The sequence below is a fragment of the Rhagoletis pomonella genome, unplaced genomic scaffold, assembly GCF_013731165.1.
Source record: "Rhagoletis pomonella isolate Grant_MI unplaced genomic scaffold, Rhpom_1.0 Rhpom_scaffold_00004, whole genome shotgun sequence".
NCBI classification, from domain to species: domain Eukaryota; kingdom Metazoa; phylum Arthropoda; class Insecta; order Diptera; family Tephritidae; genus Rhagoletis; species Rhagoletis pomonella.
Window position 1 is genome coordinate 23943067 of NW_023458558.1, and position 6938 is coordinate 23950004.

The 6938-nt window shown below is 34.9% G+C and overlaps 1 protein-coding gene across 1 annotated transcript in view; it reads left to right on the forward strand.

The window, feature by feature from the left end:
* Positions 1-6551: 6551 nt before the first annotated feature.
* Positions 6552-6938, forward strand: part of LOC118737301 (F-box only protein 9) — a gene marked incomplete in the record, with an annotated part of 3500 nt that continues 3113 nt past the window's right edge. The window contains 1 exon segment of the mRNA XM_036467713.1: positions 6552-6938.

The window sequence follows — 6938 nt, forward strand, 5'->3', positions numbered from 1 at the left end:
TGCTAGTAAAAATTTATCCAGTAAAACTTGCAAGTTCAGCTGTCATTTTTGCTCTCTCAATTTCCCCTCTTTTGCTGGTTTCTTGCAAGTTTTTGCGTACGAAAACGACATCCAGTAAAAAGCCAGTAAAATTAGTGCGGGATTTACTGGATAGTGCGTACGCGAACAGGACTAATAATCGATACTTAATTTTAAAAACTTTTTATTTTGTATTTTCAAACACATGTGTCACCCCGTATATTGCTACACTTCCGTCACCGCAACAGCCGCGTCACTTTGGTTTCCGCCTTTACAGGTGTCAAAAATTAGCTGCTATTTAGCATTTACTTAAAGTGGGAAAAGTGATTTTTATCAATAAATATCAAGATAACAAATGCTTTCCGTAATAAAATGTGCAGTAATTGATGCTTTGTTAACAAAATAAGTTGAAAAGCAAACCGGGCAGTTGTATAAATGTGTTTATTTTGCATGTGAAAAATGTGAAGCGCAGTTAAAGTCGGCACGGCTAGGAGTTAATCAAATACCTAATTTTTAAATAAAAACCAATGTAAACGCAATTTTTGAATAATAATGCAATTCAATGGCGCATTTTCTAATGATAATAACAAAAAAACTCATGCCGGCAGAAATATTTAATTGCTTTTTTAGCGAGTGAAACGAGAGTACGTCCAGTTTGCAAAAAAGTGTGAAGTTATATTGAAATAGTGTTGGTGACGATAATTTTCTTAATAACATTTCTAAAAATATTAGTTCCGGCAGTGCTTTTCATTATTTTTTTTACGAGTACAAAATATATTGCGTTCGCGGCTAGCGCAGTATGGTATGTAATAAAGAAGAGATATTTTTATACTTAAAGTAAAAGTATGCGCAAATTTTGATCGATACCAATGCAATAAAATAATGATTCTCTTTTTAAAGTAAGCAAAATAAATAATCCGGTAGTGATTTTATATGTTTTGGAGGTTAAACTTCATATTACAAGTTAATAAGTTGCATGCGTCTTTTGGACGCTAATGTATGTATGTATAAATGCGAAACAAAAAAATTTGGGAATAAATAAAAAGGTGAATGAAAATTTAAGCGATTAATATAAAATTGGTAAGATCTATCTATTTTAAAAAAGTCATATATAATAATCATCCCAATCATCAAAAAAAAAATTGGATAAATAAAATTTGCGTATAATAAATATGTATGTTTGTGCCAAATTTCCATTATTATTTGCTGTAATAAAGAAAGCCTGTGTGATAAAAAAGGAGTTATTGCATTTTTAGACCAAAATTTAGTTGCAGGCAGTGTCTTTTGTGTAATTTTGTATATGTGAAATGTTAATAAAAAAAGCCTTCCACGCAATCGGCACTGAAGAATGCGTTAGAAAATTGCTATTTGCTTTGGTTGCCATTGATGGGCTTTTCTTTAATAATATGCTTAGTGTTATATAAAAAAAAAATATTAAAAAAATGTGTATGAAAACTTAAGTGACCACAACGAAATTGCAAATTTTCCTGCAAAATATGAAGCAATTTAAAACCAAATTCATTGGGGTAAGTCATCTTTTTATAACCACAGTATTTAAACACTTATTTCGGAACATAATTTTGCTAAAAATAGTTAATTAAAAATTTGTACACTCTTAAATTATTATTTTTTCGCTACGTATCTAATTATTTTAACATATACTTATGGTCCCGCAAAACTTACCACGACTTAAAAAAATAGGTAGAATTTTGAAAATTAATAAAAAACAGCGTGAGTACCAGGTACTCATGAAATTTGTTGTCGAAGATACCACATATAAATTTTGGTCCCGATGGGAGATGATTAAGGCGGGTCGGGTCGCACAGGGGGCAAAATCCAGATTACGCTACGAAGGCGTCTAAACCGACTCCAATCGGGACCAAAATTTTTATGTAATATCCTCGACTTTAGTAGGATCGATTTTGGGTATTAAATGAAAAAATTGTTTTTAATTTTTTTCGTCTCCAAGGAGCATTTGGCTTTTGATACCATTGCGACACGCCTTAACCGGCTCCAATCGGGACCAAAATTTATATATGATATCTTCGACTACGATAGTACCGATTTTGGGTATGAGTTGGCAAAAATATTCCTTTTAATTTTTTGAGTCTCTATATAGGAATCTGAACTTTGGCCTCTGTGCGACACCCCTTACCCGTCTTCAATTGGGACTAAAATTTGTATGGGATAGCTGTGACCATGGTATTACCATTTGAAGAGGTGAGACTGAGAAAAAGCTCATTTGATTTTAAGGACCACCTTAGTGTACATAGCTCTTGAAAATAATAATTTTTCCCTTACCTTAAACTTTTAAGCGGGGGCAACAATGATGTTTTTTAATTAAGGCAGAATTAAATATGCGCTATCTGGGAAGACAATACCTATAATATTTATTCTGTATGTTGCCACTATATCCAAACACAAACACATGTTAAACAAACAGTGAAACAATTACTTCTTTTCTAAGTTTGCGAATAAAACTTCACACTCAAATTTAAGACATTCATAACAAATATTTTATGAAGAAAATCCCCACTACGGCTTTCTTTACAAAAATATATTCGTTTAAAATAAAAATAAGCGAATTCGGCCCGATTTTATATAACCCTGCCTGACATGAAAATTTTCTCCGCGATAAGGTTAATAGCTATTTCTAACAGATTTTGGATCGCTTAGTAAAAAATGGGGGAAATCTTTAGTTATTTGCCGGTCGTTTTTGGGGGTGGAGGGCGGAGGGGGTGGGGTTTGCTACCCCCTAAACCCCCCTATTCGAAAGGGAACAGCCCCCCCTTTCCAAAAATTTGCACCCCCCCCCCCCCCCCTGCGGGACCACCCACAGACCCCTAGGGAACCGTTTGAAAAAGGGGGAAAAACGAAATTTTCTTAGGCAAACTGAGTAGTTTGAAGTGGAATATGACTACGGTGACCATATTAACCAACGTAAAATAAAGGACTTTTTCAAAATGATTTGGGAATACGCACATACAACTTGTATGAGAAAAGTACCTTACCCATATCGTAATTTAAATCAAATATTTACCAGTTAATTATATTATTTAATTGTAAAAGTTCCCCTGCTGTAGCGAAAAATTAAGCCAAATCCTTTTCAAGGCCTTCGCCATCCTTTGCCACCAAAATGCGTTTACCATAATTCATACTGCACAACGAAGCCAGCACACAGTGATTCAAAATTGGAATTGAATGTTCATAAATCACCGCAGCCTTCATTTTTCAACCAATTTTTACTAAAAACTAAAAAAAAAACATTTATTTTGGTGAACATTTTTTATAACATTTCAAATTTTTGTGTAATTTTTTCGTTTTGGGAAAACCATACAATTGTTTTCAACTAGTGTTTGCTATGTAACATTTATTCACTGGAACAGGAGAACACATTTTCTTCAAAATTGCTCCTTTTTCTGCATTTTGCTATAAAAAAATTTAAGATAATTAAATAAAAATTCACAAATCAGGCTCAGGCAAAATAATCAAATTAAGTGACAAAAATGAAGGCTCCAGTGAATTACGAACACTAAATGCCAGTTTTTAACCACTGTGCAGCAGGGGGTTTATTGTTATCTTTCAGTGGAAGTGGAAACTCAGCGTGCAACACGATCCTGGGCACAACTTTCTCTGTGCTTATAAATTGTACAAAGATTACCGATTAAGTAGAAACCCTTAAGTGGGATGCGAAACAAACTGGCGTAGGTTTTCATTATATTTTATAAGGAATATTTTTATTTTTCATATTCTGTGTTTAAAATTTTACCTCTGAAAAATGCAGAGCTGATTTAAAGGACAGTTTAAGAAATAAAGGACAAAAGGCGTCCCTTATTTTGAAAAAAATTATAAAGGATAACCCCCTGTAAAGGACTGCCCTTTAAAATAAAGGACGGATGGTCACCGTAAATATGACGCAACTAACAGAGACCGTGGGATTTTGTAATAAAAGAAATTATGCCAAATTAGATATCGGGCGATTTTGAATAAAGAATAAAAAAGTTAATTAGAAATAAAAAAACAAGTTTTTATAAAAAAAATGTTCTTTTTAACAAATGTATTTTTGCGTAGAATTCCTTTCTGCGTAGGCGGCCTTCGGCCGCACTTAGGCATTATAACCCTCACAAAGTAGAATTCTCTTTCTGTGTTGCCAAAGAAGGGGGCCTGAACACCTTTTGCAGAGAACACCTTTCTGCGTAGGCGGCCTTCGGCAGCACTTAGGGATTATAACCCTCAGGCAGTAGAATTCTCCCTTCTGTGTTGCCAAAGAAGGGGGGCTGAACGCCTTTTCCATAGAACACCTTGCTGCGTAGGCGGCCTTCGGCCCTCAGGCAGTAGAATTCTCCAAGGAATGAAACCGATTCAAAATAACGTTCCGGTTTGGGTTTCGGTTTTGCCAAGTGTTTCGGTTTCGGTTTTGGTTTCGTTCTTCAGAATTTATTTCGGTTCGGGTTATTTTCGGGTTCGTTCCGGTTTCGGTTTTTCACAGAAATTTTGTTGATATTATTTAAATCACAATGTCTTAAACGTTGAGGAAAGAAAATCGAAAATTACAATTCACTGATAATATCAACACTAGGTTATTTCCCTAACAATCCGGACCGGATTTGGTAATTAGAGAATAAGAGAAACATTTTCTTTCAAAAATGGAACAAAGTTCAGAAGTACGGAAACGCAAAAACCCACATTTCGAGAAACCACGAGTCGAGAAACAGCTGATTCACGTTGTTCTTGTTTTTGTCACTTATACCATGTTCTGACCGACATCGGAAAGATGTTTTAGTTGCTAAAACTGGTTTTCGACCTAAAACTTGTGTTTTCGTCCATATAAAATCTGTTAAACGAAAATCAGTTTTCGCTGAAAACTACTTGAAAACTCACTTTCCACTCATTCCAATCGGTGTCTTCACTAGTTTTTTTCGATTATTTATCGAAGTGGAAGTCATATTTTATAAATACGCCATTTCGGATTTATTGTTAATTGCCTGGCCAAAGCAAAATAAGAATGAAAGTTAAAGGTTGTAAATGAAAAGAAAATGAAGGAAAAATGTTTTGGTTGTCGGTCAGAACATGGTATTAAATGCAAACACTTGGAAATTGAATTTTGGTTTCACAAATTTGATTTTAAGTACATAGATTGAAAATACATCAACAGGCCATTCACTTTTCCTTAAAAGCACCAATTAAATGCAGGCAACATGTAAACACAATACAGCTGATATGCACTTTGACACTTTATCCATTTTTACTCGGTGAAAATTTCGGGCTGTTTCGGGCAGGAAGAAGAATACACTTACGATCGAATACGCTCGAATTTTCGCTCTCTATTACCCATTTTGTTGAGTACAGGCATGATTTCTGGGCTATTTTGGGCACACGCGGGATCTCGCATTGCGTACGGGAAAGAAACTACTTAAATATAATTAATCGATTATCGATTCACAACAACAAAGTCATCAGCAGATTTTTGCGAAAAGTTACCTTGCCATACTTATTTACTACTTAACAAGAATTTTAGCAAAATGTTGCTGATTTTGGTTAAATAAATCATTTATTTCAAAGAAATTTTTATTTATTATTTTTGTAAATTTCTGGAAACCGATTGAAACCTGTGATTGAAATGGTTTCGGTATCGTTCCTTTTCAGGTCAAGATAACGGTTACGGTTTCGGTTTCGGTTTTGAAAAACGAAACGGTTTTAAACGGTTACGGTTTCGGTTCGGGTTTCGGTTTCATTCCCTGGAATTCTCCTTTCTTTTTTGCGAAGAAAAGGAGCTGAACACCTTTTGCAGAGAACACGTTTGTATATTTTTAATGCTCACTGGGTTATATACTATCTTCTTTTGTCTCTCATTCTTTTGCATATTTTGGAGTTTGAAAGCTGAACTCCGCCGTTTAATATGCATATCCAACCAAAGTCAGACGCGTGATTTTGAAAGTGTTTTTATTTAATGAATTATGATTAATTGGTTAATATTAAAGTCGTAAAGAAAGTTATAACTAATCGTGTAAAGTCTAAAGTGAAGGGGAATACAAAAATATATTGGTGAAGTGGCTGCTTTAAGGAAAAAATTAGTGATAAATGTACGCAAATTTCCGAATTTTACAAAAAGGGCATATTTCAAACCTAATTTGTAAATAAATTAGTGATCAAAAATTACAAAAGTGGGTGTTAAAATAATGTGTAGACCCTTGACTACATAGAAGTGTGTGCAAATTTTTTTTGGATCGGGTCACCCCTTTGGACGCAATACCTCGAAATAAGCGGCAACGTACTGAAGAGTACCCAAAAATGGAAACATATGTATGTATATATTTGAATTTTAAGAAAACAAGGCAAATAGCAAAATGGGCTAATCGGCTTCCGGCTTTCGGCTAAACCGAAATTTCTCTGGCTGTTGGCTATCGCAACCGGCAAAATCTGGCCGGAAACGGCTAAAATGGCAACGATATTTGGGGTCTTAATTTCCCGAAAAGGGCAACACTGTCGGCTTCCGCCGCATTTTACAGCTGTCAGCTGTTCGCAAAGTTGTCAACGTCGAAATGTTTTTGTTGTTTTGTTTTGACCGAAACGAATAGTCGTGTTTGACGTAATCAAGAATTGTAAAAAGGATAACAAGTCCTAAAGCAATGGATTCAGCACTGGCCGGCCAACAATTTGCCGTTTATCAAACGCGAGTGCAGCGATTGTAAAGTGTATAAAATCTGCATAACATCCTCACAAAGTTCGGGCGACTGCGACGCAGTGGAAGTGACCCATAGATACATGCATACATATTAGGTAGTGAAAAGTGCAAATGTGCATTTGAGAAGCGCAGGAAAAAAGGACAAATTTATAAATAACATACCTACACCCGAAACAAGTTAAAAAACTTTGGGGACGTTGATTTTCTCCATTAGTTTGTGGCAAAAAGTTTGGTG